Source organism: Dermacentor andersoni, chromosome 1 (assembly GCF_023375885.2).
Source record: "Dermacentor andersoni chromosome 1, qqDerAnde1_hic_scaffold, whole genome shotgun sequence".
In the NCBI taxonomy this organism is placed as follows: domain Eukaryota; kingdom Metazoa; phylum Arthropoda; class Arachnida; order Ixodida; family Ixodidae; genus Dermacentor; species Dermacentor andersoni.
Genome location: NC_092814.1, coordinates 381,554,525 through 381,575,594, shown reverse-complemented (window position 1 = coordinate 381,575,594; position 21,070 = coordinate 381,554,525). Strand labels below are relative to the sequence as shown.

The following is a 21,070-nucleotide window of genomic DNA, read 5'->3' as shown; positions in this document are numbered from 1 at the left end:
TCAGTTAGTAAGTTCAAGTAATATCCCCTATGTTGTCGGCGGCATCTTTGTTGGCTTCTCATGATACGATTAGAAAAAAATCGGGCCCCTCGGTTAACCACGTTACTTCTCGTTTATTACATAACGAGGGTCTCGAATCCGGCAACATTGGTGCCTTCAGGTAGCATGTGTGGGTTTATTGACCCGTTGGCTTCACCCAAAAAGATCACGTTCTCGTGACGCCTGCGGCAAAAAGGATGTTTCACATCCTCCATCAAGACCCTGAGTGGTGGCGCTGGCTAACACTCCCAGGGTTCTACTAGGAAACATAAATACCCAAGACAGTGGATGGGAAAATGGCGCCGCGGTAGCTCAATTGGTAGAGCATCGCACGCGTAATGCGAAGGTTGTGGGATCGTTGCCCACCTGCGGCAAGTTGCTTTTTCATCCACTTTCATTTCCATTAATTTATCGTTTCTTTAGTTCATTTATTAAGCAGAAGTATTTTCCCCTATGTTGTCCTTGATGTCAGTGCTTGTAGGCTTCTTATGATATAACTTATGGTGAAGTTACCTAAGGCCCAGCACTTATCGCGTGTTCCCCAAATTGCTGAGGACCACTGCAAAAGGGCCAGACGCACTCGCGTAGGCTGAAAAATAGAGAAGGCAAGCAGATGCGGTCCCATACGCTTGAAGCGTATGAAATTCATGCGTGGACATGATTGTGCGCGCACGTTAAGTGTATACTGCAGGTGATGCAGTACCTTTAACGGGTGTACGCATGCAGTCATACCTGTTTGCGTAGACTCGTTATGAACGTGATTATGTACATCCTCTCTGTGCGGGGCATGCGCAGAGCAGTGCGTCAACGCATTTATATGCTGGATTCGCAAGTGGGTGATTGCACCCAAAGTGCAAATTCACCTGCTTACGCAGGAGTTGCTGGGACATGCAAGTCTAAAACCAGTCGTCAAAGGGTGGGGATTGTTGGTTGCTCAAGGTTCTGACTGATGTAGCACAAATGGCGGGGCACGGTCCTGCTCAACTGAGCGTCGCTGTACTCGAACAGGGCGGGAAAACTAATTATTGCTCGCATTATTTCAAATGAAGTTGGCTAAAATCTGAAAAATGTTTAATGCGGCTCCGACTGCACCTAGCCCTGAGCCCAGGCCGAAGGTCTGATTTAACAGCATTAAAATTTCTGTCGAATGAAAGCGGATGTTTACGCAAGCAATTCTATTCAGGTCGCAGATTTATCCCTACGGTAGTGCAGAGCGTGGTAGCCCGCTCAAATAACCGTGCTTTAAAGAAGGCATTAGCATAGTTTCGGCTGCATTGATGGAGTTCCATGTGTAATGTTTATAAAATGGGCATAGCGTAGGCAATGTTCGTGATCAATGTGCTGCCTGCTACAGCTCTTTTTTTGTACGAGAGCAAGCCTGCCAACTGCATATTTTTTTTTTTAGTTGTTCAAGTATACTAGCTATGGCATCATCCTAAAATAGAAAGTCTGCCTGTGACTGTCCTCGGAGATCTCAACGCGGTTGGTGAGCTTGCTTCCTAATCCTCGCGTTGCGGATGGACAAAAGTTTTTTTTAAGCAGATGCAATTCTTGCACTGAAAGACTGTGAAATACTTGAAATACACTAGGCGCAAGGCACGCGCGCATTTGCTTTTCCACTTAAATTGAGAGTATGGCCGCACTAGTAGAAAAAAAATTGTTTCTTTTTCTCAGACGTGTTTAGGGGCATAGGTTGGCATACTCGCTCTCGAGTACACCGACTTGTGCTCGCTCGACAGGTTGCCCAGACGTGGGACATACCGCGTGTTTCAGCGAACACTTTCGAAAATTCTTAAAGGTTGCCTGTGGCATGTAGCACGATTCTAGTTCATGAGCTGGTCTACTCGAAGCAGCGGACACTACTTGCGCACAAAAATTGAAATGCATTATCGACTAATTAACGAAAAATTAACCAATGAATTTGTTAACTAATTACCTTATCGCCTACATTGCAATTTACAAATTCTAGCCGTGGAGTTCGCAAGACGGATTCACTTCGAAGGAATTCTGAGGATCAAACCGGTTTCGAGATATTAATTTCGAACTTTGCGCAGAAATTCATTGGCGTTCCAGTTACTTTGTTAACAAAACGTCGTTTTATGCATTCAAGCACAAGCGTAAACTGGAACGTCAATGCATTTTCGGCAAAGCTCGGGAATAAAAATCTCCAAACCAGTATGATAAGGTAAGTAGTTAAAAAATTCATTGGTGATTTTTTTTTTTGTTAATTAGTCGATAATGCATTTCAATTTTTGTGTGCAAGTAGTGTCCGCCGCTTCGAGTAGACCAGCTCATGAACTAGAATGGTCCTACATGCCACAGGCAACATTTAAGAATTTTCGAAAGTGTTCGCTGAAACACCCGGTATAGTGTGAGTGAGCGACGAAGGCTGTGCTGGTGGGAATGGGAATGAGTGCCTGCGTGTGAGTGGACGCATCAAGAGGTGTGAGTGCCGGTCAGGGTGAGCAGCTGCGAAAGACGGTGGCGGTGAGTGGACGCGAGAGTGAACGCGAGTGACCGTCGGCTAGTGTGAGTGGACGACCGGACGAACGTGCGTAAGTGCCGGTGAGTCTCAGTGGACGCCAGTGTGAGCATTAATGGGTGCCGATCAGTGTGAGCAGGCATGAGCCTGACAGAGCCCGATGAAGAAAAAAGAAAACATTGGCTAGTGAATATGAGCGAGTTTTCACTTATTGAGACGACCTTTAACAGGTGGGGTACTTTTGATTTCGATGTGCCCGCTGAAACACCGTGCAAAGAAAAAAAAAAAAACTCGCTTTCGGACTCACGCCATCACGGCATAAGACAGTGGTCGCTGCATTCCTAGCCGTGTACACTTGAATATTGGAGTAGCCTCGTCATGGCTGGTCCGAGTTGCCGTCCGGAAAGCACGAGCGTGGTGCCGACGAGAAAATATCGAGGGAGAGAGAAACAGCTAGTACGAGGAGCGGCTTGTACTTCGTGATGCGAAGCCATCCAATGTAAACTTATTCTTTGCTATGCTTCTTATCATTTATTATTGTATGCTTCTTTCATTATTAGTTAACTCTCGTTGTATTCCATTGTATTGTATTGCGGTGTCCATCGATTCTGACAAAAAAAATTATTGCAACTGATGAAGATGCCAACAGTAAATTCATGCAAGATAGGAAATAATTTATAGAATTCAGAGCACTTCGTCTTGAAAGGGAGGCTTAGGCGAGGTAATTTATTTACTTATGTAGCGCAAAAAAAACGATGTAAAGCGAATTAACGTGATCGTAAAACTATATGTCACGGGTTCCAGGATATCGAACCCGCAGTGCCCACAGTGCACAGGACACGTGCGGTACTGTGTCAGCTGCACGTGTTACGGGACGCGTATCAGTGCACGTGTGTACATTACGCAATTGGAAATACTGAGCAGCGTCACCCTTGGCTGCGGTGTCTGATGGTCAAGTTACATTCTTGTGATCTCGTACAAGAAGGAAGGTTTTTCACGAACCTCTTTTATACGCAGCGTATGGCGACCAGGCAATGTCGAGGCGCTTGTAACATAACTCGTAGGGGATCGGTTTATAGTTACGTAAGCAACGAATAAATATTGTCGCACAGTGCATGTCCGGCAATTGCCTCATTCGCACTGCATAACAGCGCCTTGAGCCATTCTCTTCCGCAGGGCTATCCTGGCGACCATTCTCAGCCTCATGTTGGCCGCTACCTTTGTGGACGCGTACGCATCCGATGACGCAAAGAAGAACGGTGAGTAGGCGTAAGTAGAAGGTGCCGCGTAGTATAACGCAACGTAGCCACTTGTTAAACAGGCCGATGCACCGATAGCGGCGGACGTTGAAAAGCATACAAGCACGTGTTGTAACCTAGGGCGCTATAACGTAAAACAATTGCAAACTTTTCTATTCCATTTTCTGCACTCAGCCCTCCGCTATTGGTCAAGAACTTTTTTAGACCACCCCCACTTCACCTGTCTGTCACGCGATGTCATGAAAACCGCGAGAGCTCCCCATCTCATATAATGTGTACACACTGATTATGCATGATTTGACCGAACAAAAGAAAAACAGCTATTTCTGATTCGACGCCTTTTCACCGTTAGCCCTCTGCGATTGGTCAAAAGTTTTCGGGCTGCACCCACTTTACCTGCCTGTTGCGCGACGTCACAAAACCGCGAGAGCTCACCGCTTCAAAGTGACGTGCATGCTTTAAAGATGCATTAATAAGCCGAACAAAACGGAATTTCTTTTTTCTGAGTAGCCGCAGGCTGCCCCGTTCCGAAAGGAATAAAAGATGGCTGCCACCGATCACTCAGGCACTGGCTACTCGCACCTGCCGGAGAGCCTGGGTTTATTTGCGTAGAATAAAGCTTTTTGCGTGGCCGTGTAACGTTTTCGAGCACTTTTCCAATTCAAAGAAGAAACACGGCCAATACATTCGCAAAAAAATAAAACCTACTCATACTTGATAACAGACTTCTTATCCTCCACGGTGGCGTCGGTCCCTTTTTTTTTTTTTAGTAAGGTAAGGTTTCAGAGGTAAAATGACTTCAACGTTTGGACTTACAAATATGTGACCCTTCAAACCCTATAAACAATATAAACCTTGGAGACTCCGTGTAGCTGTGGGAAATCAATTAGATTACTTTTTTTTTCCAATTCATTTTCACGGGTGAACTGTGGAAAAGACGGGAAAAAATATCGCCCTGGTTTTACTGACAACAATGTTTTACTTTTTCACGTTAAACCCACCCCTTATGTAAAACCCCCTGCAGGGGGTCTTTAAGGAAATAAAAATGAAATGAAATGAAAACAAGAGGACAAAAAAAGAGCGGAAAAGACGGGGAGTTTAGCCAGTGTAAGTACACGCTGGCCATCTTGGGCTAGGGAGAGGCGCAAAGGGACCAAACAGTGATAGAATGAAAAAAAGGGCTAAGAAAGAAGAAGGGGCGAGGGGAATTCCCACTTAACGTGATGCAATGGGCTACAACTTTCACAGTCAAGACAGCCGCCCAATGCCTGAGGCTGCACGCGCAATTCGCGCTAAATTAACCTCAGACGCGGCACCTGTATTCTAGAGAAGCCGCTTAATCTAGGGGCTCGATTTCTTGAAGATGTAATTCATTATTTCATCTATCTATACATTATTTCTTTTTACATTCACGTAAAGCGGTAAAAGGAAGAAAAATAGACACTCCATTGCTGTTACTAATATTACTGCGTACCTGGTGGTGCTTTTCGCATAAGTGGCCGTGAATGTCCTGATGTGCTTCTCCATGCCGGCCAACCTGAGGCTGCTGGCGTCCACGCCCGAGAAGACGTCGAACGCTTACAACCTGCGCTTCCTGCACGGCATCCGTGCCTTCAGCATCTACTACATCGTCTTCGGGCACTCTACGACAGAGCTGGCGTTCACCACATGTAAGAGCCAGCACGAGAGCATGAACAGTGGGTTGGGTCTACATCGCGATTAGGAGAGCTATGTCGACCATAGCTTCTCGCTTAGTCGCCCCAAGATTCCGCAGCGCCGGGTGCGCGGCGAAGGGCTGTGCCACTGATGATCGGAACGAGTTAGTTCAACGACGTATCCGGTGGCACTGTCGGAAAGGCATCAACAGAAAAAAAAAAGAAAACAATTTGCTTGTAAGGTTAAGTTATTATTTCGCCAAAAAACTATCCTACTTTTTATTTGTATTAATAGGGCAACCGGTGCTTTTGGCACGTGTTATTTATCGCGAAATGAAGAAGGCATGACCGTTTGGTACGGCAGAAATGTTTCACGAAACGTTTTTTTTTTCATATTATATTCGATCCCCATCTAATCGAAATGGCCGCGCTGAATGGCGTATTATGTGCGTCCAGTTTCGCAACAGTGCGGTCAAGCCCATACGGTGGTGCAATGCAGCCCCGTTTTGGTCGCAAGGTTGTTGATTTTGCGCCTATCAATATGGCGCAAAGGCTCGGTGAACGAGGGCAGGTACATGCCCATGAGAAATTTGGACACCATGGTCGTAAAGAGCGCGCCTAGCGCCAGCCAACAAGAAGGCTTTTGCAGAACCTTTGCAAAAATAAAATACACATTCGACAAAAATTGGTACGCACAATGTCTTATACACCACAGCCGCTGACATCTACCAACGTTTCTTTAACGGACGTCTGCCGTTTATTCACAAGTACCCCCGCTCGTTCAGAATTTTCGGTCCTGCACTCCAACCTTTCAAAAATAGGCTCACTCGATATAGCGTGTGCATTCTCATGTATTCTCGTGGACTGAGAAAAATGTCCAACACGCAATAAAAGGAACGCACTTTGTCATTTGTTGCTCTGACCTGGCAGACACGTGAACCATGTGCCCGAGGGAGTGGCTGCTTAGGACGAGGTGGACGAGCAGTGCTGCTCGCTCAAGCTTTCGGCACACATGTTAACCTCTCGCGGACGGCATATAAGGCCGTCTTATGTATACATGCACACCATAACCGAAACATGCGATGCAGTCTTACTTGGCAGCACTATTGAACTCACTCAGGCAGACACCCACTCGTACTCATTTCGACTCACACTCCCAAGTTGTCGCGCGCTCATACTCTCACCTGCTCTCACTCCCAGCGACCCACTGACATCCATACTCGCGTCCACTGACACTCAACAGCCCTCATTGACGTTCGTACTCGCATACCCTGGACCCTTGGACATTTACGCTTACATGCCTGTGAATTAGGTGCGCGCATGAGTATGCCAACCTCATCGCTAGAACACCGAAGAACCTGGACGCAGGTGTAAGGAGCGCACTCAATGCCAGCCAACTGTAGACCTATAGACCTCCACGCTAACACTCACATTTCACAAAAATAGGCTTACCCAATTCTATGCACACCTGCCAAGCTTACATTTGTGAAAGTTGATATATTGGACATGTGTCCAATGTTCGCATACTCTCACTTAGGCTCACTGGTTCCAACGGACAACGCTCGGGGATATAGCAGTCATTCAATACAAAATATATTAAAAACAAAACAAAAACGGAAGGACCATTATAAGGAAGGTCAGATGGGAAGGTCCAAACACTGTTTCCCAAGAAAGCGCGCCATCCGCAGCTGTTCTAAGCTTGACTCATTGTTCCCACCTCTGCTGGCCTTAAAGCAGACAGATTAACGCAGCATGCGACTGCGACACGTCTTTCTCAATTTCACTGTAAGGACATGAGGAGAATTCAGGGCGCCTGATGTTGCGTAAATGGTCGGCGAAAGCATAATTTACACAACCATACAATAGGCGTCCGATAAACGCATCAGCGTAAATCAGTGGAATGCATCGGTGTAACACAGAACTTTTGGTCGCCACAAATCGTCAACAAGGAAAATAAAGGAAAAGAAGTTCAGCTATCTCGCATATATAAAACTTGCACATGTTGTGCTCACCTAATTTGTGTGCAAATATTTTATCATAAAAAGATAATGTGGAAACCAAAGCGAAATTATATGTTTGATGGTATACACACGACAATATTGGGTGGGTACAATTCGAACTTTGAAAACCGATGGCAAAAGGCCCCAATGACGTAGATTTGGGCATACCCCAGTGTGTATTAAACACCGAGCCACAAAACGATACTTGGCATATACTAGACATATACTAGGATACTAGGCATATAAAACAATGCTCAAAACCTGCGTACTCGCCGCAATAGAAGGAGAAAGAAATAGCAAATTTTTTGGTTGATAAGCTTTCCTGAAACAGTTATTCTTTTCAGGGTACCTGAGTAGTTATTTGAAGTCCTTAGAGCCTGCGGTCGCATTCACAAAGCTTTTCGTTCGTACGTTCTCTTTGGCATATGCTTGCCACCTTCACTAATAATATGTCCAGCCCCAGGATTTACTGGAAATTGCTATTAAGAACAATTCTAGCGTAAGAAAATTAGCGCAGAAACCTCCGCCGCTACAATTGTTCGTAAGGGCAAATTCCAACCTATATTGATCAGGGTGTCTACCAAGTTGACATTTTCGAATTCCCTGAGTATTCCAGGTTTTCCCTGAGCAGGGGGGGGCTTTGCGAATTTCCCTGAATGAGCCAGAACTTTGTTTTATGCCAAGACGGGCTGACACCATGTTGCCCGATGCTGTCACTCTCTAGTAAGCATGTAGAAAGAAAACAAGACTTAATCCAGTTTGAATAGTAAGGAGTAATATCTATTTTATTCAAAACGAAAACAGAAGGAAGGTGTTAGTAAGATGCACAGCCAATCAAATATATTCGAAAAAAAATGGTAAAGCCCATTCGAAATCGAGTCGAACATTTTCAAATATGAATGAAAAGGAGATGAATAAAGAAGTAAGTATTTTAGAATATGAGCTATTTCTATCAACTGATAGCAAGTTCATCCGTATGAGGCCTGAACTTTGTCACAACTAAGATTCTCTCTCAGCATCTGGAAAGTCAACCTCAACTGTCCTGACATACTCTCAGCCCGTACACATCTCAGTGTTGGCTTTCACTGCTTTAAAGAGTCAGTCAACTTTAAAGAGTCAGCGTCAGCCAACACTGTTTTTTGAGCTCAAGCTCCTTCAAAGAGGCGGCGGCACGCTTCCTTTCCGGTTCATTCCTCAGTGCGTCGGTCCTTTCTGTTCTCATCCTCCTTCCGCCACGCATTCGCCCCACGGACCATTTGAAGCATCCTCTTGGTCAGCTGTACAGTCAACGTCCGAATTTTCGGACTCCCTAGGGGCCACGAAAACGTCTGAAAAATCAGGCATTCCAAAAAAAAAAAATGAATGCATGTCTTTAACTGCCATTAAGGGCTCGAATTGCCACAGGCAAGTCTGAAAAAAGTTATTAAGGCCTGCCAGTACACTTATCAGTCATATCGGTGCTTGTACTGTGGCAGGAGACAGGGGTGCACGCGTGTATAAATAAAGGGACACTAAAGGCAAATATTCAGTCAAGCTAAAGTGATAGATTAGTGCTCCAGAATCTCTAAGGCGTCAATATTATCGCGAACACAGCCTTAATAATCGAGAAATTGAGGTGAATGCAAGACATAGAGGAAATTCAAGTACTTGCCCGATGACGAAGGCACTCCTCAGTTAAATTCTGTCACTAGTACTAAACCATTCGTTGCAAAAACATCCTTGTATTATACGACAAAATAAAATGCTATTTGCCCAGTTCTATATAATTTTTTTTAGAAAAGAGAACTCATTGAAATTACGCTTGACAACGACGCGGGCGGTCTAAAGGTTTCATTTTTGCTCGACTCTGCGCCGCCAACGCTTTCGCATTTGACTAGTGCTGCGCTGGCTTTGCTGGCTCGCGAAAATCGCACAAACTACAAGTAGCAGTGAATTCAACTTCCATGTGATGTCGCGGGATGCCCGAACGGTCTACGCCATTTGACAAAAAAGCAGCTGACGCGACGAATCCACCTCTCTGGTTGGATGAATGTTATGAGCGTCCCCTTTGGAACAGGGCAGTGGGTTGCGCCACCAAGCTCTTGCTATTATACTGCTTAATGTCCTACCTAAGTTAAAAAAGAAAAAAACAACCCCACGATGAATTCCCATACCCAAATTTTCTGACCCCCTATTGTGAACTTTGTTCTTGTCTCCGTTTTTTGTCATTTACGTACTTTCTTTAATCTTCCAATCGCCTCTTACTGATCTCTATTGCGGACATGTTTACTTTTCCCCTGCTCTCGCTGAACCCAAGGGCTTCAAGGAAGCCAGTGGTGCCTAAATCGACCACTCGGCAGATATCTTCACATTCTAATAAAACATGCTCCATCGTTTCCATAGCTTTACAGTAGCAAGCGCATGCTTCTTCTTCCTTCTTATATCTCCCTTTATAGGTGCGTGTTCGAAGGCATCCCGATCTCGCTTTGCAAAGTAATGCGATTCCCTTTGAGTTATCATAAATTGTTTCTTTCCTGATTTCGGTTTTCCCTCTTAAGTAGTTACTCATGGAAGGTTTCTTTTACATTGCCGCCACCCATGAGATTATTTGAGCCTTTCTGACTTTCCGCTTGACGTACTTTGTTGCTGTGTTGCCCACCCTACAGGCCGCATACATGCTGGTAATCTTCCTAGTTCGTTTCCTCCACTGTGAATCAATGTTTTTCCTGTACAGATACCTCGAACACTCTCCCAGCTCAGTAACTTTCTTCCATATTCCTCAGTCGTTCTTCATACTCAATTTCACTGCGAATTTCCCTCACTTCGAAACTAGTCCAGCCCATATCACCCTGCACAGCTTCATTTGTAGTCTTTCCGTGAGCGCCCAAGGCGAGGCGACCCACTGACCTTTGGTTCCCATCGAGTCCTGATTGTACCCCTGATTTGATTAAAGCAAACAACTGCATTTCCAAAAGTAAGTCCTGGAACCATTACACCTTTCCACATACCTCGGAGCCCCTCGTACCTATTGTGTCCCCATAGCGCTCTGTGCTTCATTATGGCTGCATTTTCCCCCTTCTCTGTTATAGTTTTTTCCTGTGTTTCCATATATCTATTGCCTTCGTTTATCCATATACCAAGGTATTTATATTCTGTTACCCGAGGTATTTCCTGGCCCTGCATCTCCACTGTCTGTTCACAGTTCTCATTGAATACCATTACAACTGGTTTTCTAACACTAAATTTCAAACCTAAACTGTTGCCCTCCTGTCCACAGATATTAGCCAGACGTTGCAAATCATTTTGCTTGTTAGCTAGCAACAGAATGTCGTCCGCATAAAGTAAACCTGGAAGCTGCTACTCTACTACTGTACGCGTCTGTTTGTATGAGATGTTAAACCCGATATTGCTTCCTTCTAGCGCCCTCTCCATCCTCACCATGTGCATCATAGACAGCCGTGGGGATAAAGGGCACCCCTGCCACAGTCCCTTGTTGATATCAACTTTCTCCTCGCTCCACATCCCTTCCCATTCTCTGTCTTGGATCGGTACCGCCGTCTGTCGGGCGCCGTTTTACTCACCGATGGCAGCAAAGGGTGGTGATGGGGTATGCAACGTCACTACTCCCCCCGCTATGGTGGCGGGAGATTTGAATTTCGAAAAAGGCATTCGGACCATTAAGATGCAATTTTCTCGTAAACTAATACTTTTCTTGGCGCGAAACGAGCGTTGCAAGGTTTCTGGAATGGTATTTAAACAATCCACGTCGACTTCGCATTTGCCTTTAGTGTCCCTTTAAGGAATACATACTTTGTCTCGTGACAATTGCCCCTTCCCACGCTTGTTATGCTTAGCTGCGTAACATTTCTGCATTGAGGCGAAGCTAACTTTCGGAGCTTGGCATTACGCAACGCGCTGTGCTTTGCGAGCCTCGAAGCGAATCGCAAAGATTACAAAGGCGGAGTCGGTGCCATCGGTGACAGTGGCGAATTCTTTCAATGAAAAACACGGCACCGCACGGCAAGAAGCTTAATAGCGAATATAGAAGCAGCTAGGCCTAACGTTGCCGCGGTGGTGGCTACGGCTGCCAGCGGATCTGCGTGCGAGAGCGCCGGTTCGAGGCAGCGAGATAATCAAAATGGCGGCGGTGGTGACTTTGGCTAATGCAATTTCACACCTGCAGTCACGGAAATTTACACTGACTCCATGGGGTACGTGGTGGTGCCACGAAGCCGTGCAAATATCGGTCATGTCCGAAAAATCGGGCGTCTGGAAAATCGGTCGTCAACTACTCAGGCAATACCTCGGGCCGACGACGCGGCATCAATGACGATTCGTTGCGACTCCTCTGTTACTGGAGTCAGCATTAACGCGACTTTCGTTCCCTTTCAATATAATTACAGCTAATTTTCCCTGACAGAAGCAGACATTCCCTGAGTTTTCCCTGAGTATTTCCAGACTATTCTAATTCCCTGATATAAATTCCCGCCCGGTTTTCCCAGTTGGTCGACACCCTGCTTGATGCTCCACATATTATTGATGGCGGTTGGTCAACAGCAAAAAAAAAAAGTGCTTAATAACGAACAGCTGTGTGAATTCGGCCTCTGAGGCGTTATTCACGAGGAGTTCTTAAAGGGGCCCGAAACACTTTTCGAACATAGTACGAAAGCGCTACCCATCTGCATAAGAGGCTCCTTTGAGCATGTGAGCCAAATATTGGCCAAACATGGCTCCTTTGAGCATGTGAGCCAAATATTGGCCAAATATGGCTCCTTTGAGCATGTGAGCCAAATATTGCAGTAGGGCAGTTACAATCTCAGGTCAAAAGCACCGCAAAAAATCGCTTGCTCTCGCATCCGTAATGTCGTTATGCAGCGTCATCCCAAGCAGCTGGACCTACCAACGTCTATTGGCTAATTTCGTGATCGTGAAGACTGCGAATAATACTCTGCTCTCCGCTTTGGTAACCAATAGTTCAGTCGCTAAACAAAGCCTCATTTATAACACAAATTACCGTGAATTCGTGACAGCATTTGACAGATTAAACGAGACTTTGAGCATTATTTGTTGCAGGGTGCTTTACTGGCTGCAGAGTGCAATTTTTCGTTTGAAGCGCGTCAGCATCGAGGCGTCCCACAATGTTGTTTCTGCGAAGGCATTGAGCGTTCAGGAAGGAGGTGCTCCCGCTCCCGCATCAGTTCATAATTGATGCGGATTTAGATTGTGATTGGCAACGCTTAGCTGACTCATTTCGGGGCGTTGTGTCGTGCGAGTGGGCGCACCGGCGCGGCATCGTGCACTAGATGGCTCGCAGCAGGCAGTGCCCGATCTCGGAGGCGGTGCTCCCAGGCTGCGGCTTGCGTTCTGCGCCACATCGCTGTGCACGTCGCCTTGTCCGCCCGCCCGACGATGCGCGTTGAATGAGGACACACTGAACGACGTACGCACAAATTATAAGTTCCTTTAACTCTGTGGAAAGGCGAGGCTGGGGTGCGACTGCCCGCAATGCCAGATCCGCCAGCATCCAATAACATCTTCATCCATACTCGTAACTCCCAAAGTTGAAGTGTTGCTTGTAAATATTTAAAGGACTGTATATTATTATAACTGCTACTGTACCTTGAGTTTGCGCGTTCAAATAGATTTCTTTTGTAGAGAATCTCGCAACCAAAAATGGTGCCAGGAGTGTTAATTAGTTACAAAGAATTCTCGCAGAATGACTGAACTAATACGTAACAGAGCACCATTGTTATCACTTACAATGATTTGCAAATGAAGACTCTCTTAATAGATGGTGATTAACAAATACTGTATAATTAACACTTTCGAAGCGTAACAAATGTAATCGCAACTGCACAAATGAAATTCTATCCAGCTTTACAAAATCATGATACCATTGAAAATCTAACCCAATGTTATTTCATTCGCAAGCATATTGTGCATCAATTTGACGTTTGTGTTTATTTGTGACATTGCACTGAACGTTTCTAGCGCCAGATCAAAGAGAAAGTTCAGTTAACCTGGCACACGCTTTTTCTTCTACTAAGCCTATATTTGAAGCTAATCGCGAAACCCATTCTTTCTACGCAGCTGGGTCTATGTATATCCTGCCATACATGGATCAGTACGACTCGACTCTGACGGCAGCTTCCTTCATGTCTGTGGACAATTTCTTCTTCTTGAGGCACGTGAGGCACCTGTGACACGCTTGTCTGCAACTACTGCAAAAAATGAAAAGCAAGAAAGTTTCTAGGAACATTTACTTTTGTCTGCTCACTCCAGCTTCCTAAAAGAAATATATAGCGCTCTTACCTGGATACAACACAAGATGCAGTTGAACATTTTGTTTGGCATAGGTACTATATGTTTGGGTGTGAAAACGCTACTGTAACTACTTCTGTGTAAAATCAGTCGCGCTCCAATTCATTTTTTTTTTCGTGCTTATGGACACGGACACAATCACAGTGACAATTCTAGAAAGACGTAGAGATCGTTCATAAATCTTTGAATGAGTGTCTAATGTCTGCAACAGTGGATTCATGAAAGAATTTTTTTGAATATATATTCTAGATTGTGGTTGTTCTTTTGTTCTGACCCCGTCTCACGATAGTAAGGCTGCTATGTTGAGTGTTACTTTGTTGTGGTGTTCACGTTCTTTCCGTTTACTCCCTGCAATAATCGCACGTTATGAGCATATCTGTTTTGCGTCTTTGGCTAGGCCTTTCTTCCACTGTGTGCGGTATATGTAATTATGACAGGTACCCTAACGTTCCTCAACCATGAGCACATGTGGCACCCATTATACCGCTTCAATGTCCGTAGTTCCGGTGCCAAAGTTGCATGATGTAACCTTTCCGTATGTTCTCCGTGGGAAACATGCACACGAAAACTTGCTCCCTTTCAGAGCTAGAGCGAAGAACCCTAAGATCACTGCATTATTAGATACTTTTAGCGTGTCCGGTATTCGGGCTAGCGCGGGCGGTTTTCCGGTTTAGCGGAGGCGCCAACCTGAGCGGCCAGATTGGTGGCGCCAGCTGGTGGCGCAAAGCTCAACCACACAAACACAGAGCTAATTACTATATTCTCCTTAGCTGCTGGCGTAAATTTTCGACAGTGGCGTAATCGTGTTCACAATTACGCCGCTGCCAAAAATTTGCATGGGTGGCGAAGCAGGATATGGTGAGCTACTGCAGTTTTAGCTATGCGTTTGTCTGGTTGAGCTCTACAACACCAGGCGGCTTCCCCGCTCACGTTTACGCCCCGACCATCCGGTAATCCGCCCAAACCGCTCCCGTTTACCGGAATAGCGTACAAGCTAAATGTCTCTATAGTGGACGCAAGGCAGCTCCCGTAAGCCTGCGGAAAACGTTTTAATTTTCGACAAATCTTTCAGGTGCTTACTTGTTGATACAAAAAAGTGTTCCCATACACAGATATGCGTTCTCATGTTTACTGCCTGTTTTGTCTTTCATGCGCTCGGAATGCAGCGCCAAGTCAGAGGCGTTCGCACAGGCCAGTCGCCCTCAGGAAACACAAAGGCGCCTTCACAGCTTCGTGGGCCGACGAGCGATGAGCACGGTGCTCGAGTATAGCGCCTGCACGGACGAATATTCTGCGCAAATGCGAGATAATATATATAGTATGTAAGCGATAACCACTTCCGCTAGGTCACCACTATACGAAACGTCGCGGGTTGTTGACAGCTGAAGAAAAAATGCCTATCCAGGAAGAGCATTTTCATCATACATCTTCTGGCACATTGCCGGTGCACTTAAGTCGAGGCTCTCTATTCGCAGCGGGTACCTGCTGTTCTACACACTAAGCGGCGTCAAGAACGGAAGAGGAGTCGTAGCTGTCATTATCATCGCGGTTCGACGTTGGTACAGGTAAGTGCCTTTACTATTGCACCATTAGTACAAACGCTAAACACGTGCTGCAAAAGCTCCGTTCGCCTTCAGTGTTTCCTCGTCTTACTCGCTCATAACTGCTGGTGTACCACGGGCAGTGGCGCTAAGGTCGTTCGTAATTACGCTGCCGAAACTGAAAGTCACCAAAGGCAGTCGTTTTAAAATGGCCGCGAAGCCCGTTTGCAGAGGCATACATAGGCGAAAAATTGCACAATGAGTATAATGATGATGATTGTAAAGGCTTTATTATGAATGCAAGGAAGAAACTACCGACGAAACGCCTGCCAAAGCCAGATAGTGTTTGAAACGTCGCTCTGGCGTTCAATGGAGTCGCAACATAGTAGCCAGAAAAAAGTGCGCGCGTAGTGCAAAATGAAAATTTTCGGTACACATATGTGTCAGATCGTGCGTTTGCATCTAATATCAATTATATCTATTTCTATACACTGTCATTGTGGTATTTTCTAGGTGCTTATTTGCCTCTCTCAATGACCCCGTTTTTTATAGTGTTTGTCACGTCTAAATCGTTTGCTCACACTGCATGGTATTGAGGCGCCAATTACTCAGTTCTTGAGTTTTCTATAGGAGGAGTTGAACCAACACACTTACAGTGAAGAAGGGAGCGAAAAAGAAATAAAACGGCTGCGGCGGCAATAGTCAGGGCGAAGGTGCGATACCCTGCACCGTTGTGCACAGGGGAATAATACAAATACTCATAGTCCAATAAGTAGAAGCACACATCATCATCATCATCATCAAGATAATCATCATCATCATCAGCCTGGTTACGCCCACTGCAGGGCAAAGGCTTCTCCTATACTTCTCCAACTACCCCGGTCATGTACTAATTGTGGCCATGTTGTCCCTGCAAACTTCTTAATCTCATCCACCCACCTAACTATCTGCCGCCTGCTGCTACGCTTCCCTTCCCTTGGAATCCAGTCCGTAACCCTTAATGACCATCGGTTATCTTCCCTCCTCATTACATGTCCTGCCCATGCCCCATTTATTTTTCTTGATTTCAACTAAGATGTCATTAACTCACGTTTGTTCCCTTACCAAATCTGCCCTTTTCTTATCCCTTAACGTTACACCTATCATTCTTCTTTCCATAGCTCGTTGCGTCGTCCTCAACGCGCAACGATCCAAAACACCAGCGCTGTCTCAAAGCCAGAGTTCCACTTAGCATAAAAACAGTGCTGTAGCCACACTGAATGATGTCAGCATTTCCTTTTGTTTAAGGTTTATGAAATGGTGTCGAAAAAATCAACGAATTCACTCGGTAATCTTGATAACCTAACGTACATAAACAAAAGGTTCGGTGGTGGATGCACTTATTTCTGCCTGAATGTCTCATGGAGTCGTATGTATATATCTCAGTAAAATCGGCAGTATACGATATTTTGTTTCATTCTTCTGCCTGTTCTATACCGCCTTGCTTTCTTTCTACCTACAGGTAGAAAGAAAGTCCAATAAGTACAGGCTGCCAGGCAGAACTTTGCCGCGAGTATCACTGCCTTACGCGTACCGCATGTAACTCTTTCCGTTCAGCTTGCTGTAGATACAATAATTCTCAGTTCATTTCGTGAAAAGTTGAATAAAAACACACACGTTCAACGTCAAATGGTTTCGGCTCGCTTCCGCTATGACACGGCTCCTTGACGTAAAGAAAAGGGTTAACCAAGGGGCCCGATTTTTTTATTAATCGTATCATGAGTAGCCAACAAAGACACCAAGGACAACACAGGGGGAATTAATTGCACTTACTAATTGAAATAAAGAAATTATAAATAATGGAGTGAAAAGTGGATGAAAGAAAACTTGCCGCAGATGGGGAACCATCCCACGTCTTTCTCATTCTTACATAACGAGGGTCTCGATTCCGGCAACAATGATGCCTTCAGGTAGCATGCGCCGGTTTATTAACCAGTTGCCTACACCCAGACAGATCACGTGCTCGTGACTCCTGCGGCAGAAAGGATGCCGCCGCCAAGGTTTGTGAATGGTGGCACTGGTTAACACTCTCAGGGTTAGTTCTAGCAGTAACACAAAAATACCCCAAGAAGTGGATGGAAAGACGGCGCCGCGGTAGCTCAATTGGTAGAGCGTCGCACGCGTAATCCGAAAGACGTGGGATCGTTCCCCACCTTCGGCAAGTTGTTTTTTCATCCACTTTCAATCCCCTTAATTTATCATTTCAGGTAGTAAGTACAATTTTCCCTGTGTGGTGTCTTTGTTTGTTGGCTACTCATGGCTCCTTGACGTGTGACTTTCAAGAACGTTGCGGTGCTGCATGTGTAAGATACGACGATTGTGACGGGAGAGTTGACCCACGTTCAACATGGTGAACAGCGCTAATTACGAGACAAATGACACAAACAGAACAAATACGCCGTTCGCTATGTTGGCCGCGCGGATCCTGCGAACTCGTGCCATTAATAAAGCAGCTGCGTCTTCATTCGCGCAGCTAGTCCCATGCTTGTTTGTTTTTCGCACTGCTTTTCGTCTTACGTCTTACGCTCGTTGACACGCCTCTTGAGGCAGCTACGTGCGGGGCGGTGAGCCGATGCTGTCTTGAGAAATATGCAACAGTTATGCCGTTGAAGCGTTGCGGAAGCGCTGTAGAGGGCTCGCCAAGGAGTTACACTCTTTACACCTCGCGTTTTCTGAGTAATATTGGTTAATGGATCATAAAACTTGCCTGAACGGCCAGCCGTCACCTAACCCATATCAGTATAGTGTTTCTAGATACTAGTGTTATTTAGGTCCGGAGGCAAGGCAGCACGTCAAATTGAGAGTTTATATATATATATATAGATCTGGTCAATCGCATTTCGCAAGGCAATCAACCGCGCTGCAGAGTTGAGAGATTATATGAATGCAATTTATTCGGTGATGATCTGTCGCCTCCCTCTTTGCCACTTGGGCAATCAAGCTGCACTTCAAGTTAATTTAATTTATAAGTCACATACTACATCATTATAGAGAAGGACGTTGCAGAGCCCATAGCGGAAAATGAACCTCCTATGACAAAATGTGTATAATACAAAAACGTTTTGTAGCTCAACAGAAGCGGCAATGTAATCGTATAGGTAAAGCGTATAAATATAGAAGTACAGTTGTAGTTCATGGCGATTTCAACACAGTTATTTACTTAATTATCAGCATTGCGACCATCCATTGTTTCTTTCGTGAGTTTTTTAGTGTTCTTTTTAGTATAGCTTGATACTACGAACTAGTTAAGCGCACCATTGTTAAAAAGGAATAGAAACTGCCATTCGCCAATGGAGGCCCTGCGAATGAAAAGTATCATGGAGGTACAAATTCATCTGGGCGCCATATTCACAAAAAGAGTTCTTACGCTAAGTCTATTCGTAAGACAGCAGATTTCAGCCAATGGCTATAGAATGGACATATCATTAGCGAAGGGTAATAATATGTCATTGGCAAAGGACACTGACAAAGTGCTCAATCAACAAAAGATCGAGCTCCTTGGATCCACTTAGCTCCGTGCTCAGGCATGCGCCTTAACTTGAAGGCCAAGCTTGACTTGATCTAGATGACGTTTGACGTGAACACGCCGAAGGAAACGCAATGAGCGTTTTGTTCACGTTCACGCAGGCGTCATCTAGATCACGTAAGCTAGGGCTTCAAGTTCGGGCTTCAAGTTAGGGCTTCTCGCTCATTACGAGCTTTGTGAATTTCGTCCTGGAATTTCTTTTCTCCGGCCATTTCCTGTACTCAGAGTATACGCCAACTCTCTTCGCCCCACCATGACAGGCTTGTGTTGCCCCTGGTGTTCGTGGCATGCTGTTTCTCGCTGCTGCCGTTGTTTACTACGGGACCAACCACTACCGTCGTTTACAACAAGTTCTACGAAGACGTCTCCAGCTACTGGTGGGCTCTAGTCTTCAACATCCGCAACATGTATGAAGAGCTCACATTCGTACGTATACCAGTGTCCTGAAAGGGGCAGGCGGCTGACCGCCACTAGAAAAACTGTTACTGCAAGGGTAATTTTTTTGTGTGTGTCATGCATTAATATGCGTACAATGTTTGTTTCCAATGACGAAGGCTCGCATGCCTAGGGAAAAGAGGAGAAAACGGTAGGGCTGGTATGTCCAGACGCGTGGATGAGCAATAGAGAGTTTGTAAAGTACGGGATGGTCGCCACCCAGGTTTGGCGGGCATCCAGATAGTCACGGCTAATCACTGGCCTAGATAAGTACGGCGCAATATATCCCCCTCCCTTCGGCTGAGGGCAACTCAGCCGAAGGAAGGGGGATACATAGAGCCAGTATGTAAAATACTGGCTGTATGGAGCATTCGCTCTCGGTACCAGTCGGTACAGAGTGAGGCGCATAGACGTGTTCACATCCTAGTCGTTACGAATAGGGTTGAGCGTTGTCGGTATAACGAAGAAGCTTTGTTTGCCTCTTCCGCCAACGTTTCGAATCCTGGCTACTGCCCTATTGGCTGCTGGCTACTGCCTTGCACAGTTGCCTAGTACGGACATACTAAAACCAGTGCTGAATATAGCGTAAACCGAGTTGACCCCGTGTGGCACATGATGTACGTAAGCGCGAACGTGAGCTCCATCACAAACACACCGTCGTCGTCCTTCCGTCGCGGTCACTTCACAGCCTTCATTCCGTGATGATCGTTCCTTTATCGTGATGCCGTCCTTATCGTACCGCCGTTTTCACTATGTCTTCGCCACTGCGTTGTCACATTTTAGTCATCACGCCGCCTTCTTCACCCTGTCATCATTATTCCGTCGTCGTCGCTCCGTCGTGGCCATTCCATCGTTATTTCGGCGTCGTGGTCACGCCGTTCTAACCATGTACTAGTCGCCATTTAGCAATCATCATACCTTCGACGTCATACTGTTGTCATCACGCCGTCGTAATCATGCCGTCATTCGATCATCTTCATGCTGGCGTCATTTTGCCGTCGTCATACAGTCGTCGTCGTGAATTCGTGGTCATGCCATTATCGTCATGCCGTCATAGTCATCCCATTGTGATCATGCTGCTGTCGTCACGCTGTCGTCATCATACAATCACAGCCATTCCAATGTCGTACCACTGTCATCACATTGACGCCATACCATCATCGTCACACTAATAAACAATATGTTTGCGAGATTAATTTTTGTTAATTCATCGGTTTCTTGTTGAATTAACTATTGTGTAAGGTTGCGCTCTTCTTTCTTTTCTATATAGTTTTGTAATATCCCCTCGCTTAGTACTGAAGTCTTGAAGGCTGTGAGATAAGTAATTAAATGCCCTCGCCGTCCTACAGTCGCAGCCATGCCGACGTGATTTTCCATTGTCCGCATTATGTCTTAGTCATTCCAGTCTCACCATTTCATTGTCGTTATGTCGTAGTCGTCCCGACAACGTCGTCATAGAGTCGCCATCATCGTAGTTGTTCTATCGTCGTCACTCGATCGTCGTCATGCCATTGTCGTCTTCGTCGTCACGCCGTCGTGTGATGCCGTTGTCTTCATTCAATCCTCGTCGTATCTTCGTCGGCGTGAGTGTGATCCACAGTACAGCTTGTTCGTGTGTTTTGTACTTGTAAATGGTCGATAAACAAAAACACTTTTTCGCAAATGCCAATAAAAGCTTCGCTTAAGCTAATTCCCACAGCAAATGGTATACGCATACTTTGTTTCTACAAAGCTCGCCGTACTTGGTTCGGTCGTCATCTCCACCCAAAAATTCCGTCTTTTCTGTGAATACAT

General features: G+C 45.6%; 1 non-coding gene across 1 annotated transcript; it reads left to right on the top strand.

The window, feature by feature from the left end:
- Positions 1-340: 340 nt before the first annotated feature.
- Positions 341-413, top strand: TRNAT-CGU (transfer RNA threonine (anticodon CGU)). The gene has a single exon. It is a non-coding gene; the product is annotated as a tRNA-Thr (tRNA).
- The last annotated feature ends 20,657 nt before the right edge of the window (positions 414-21,070 follow it).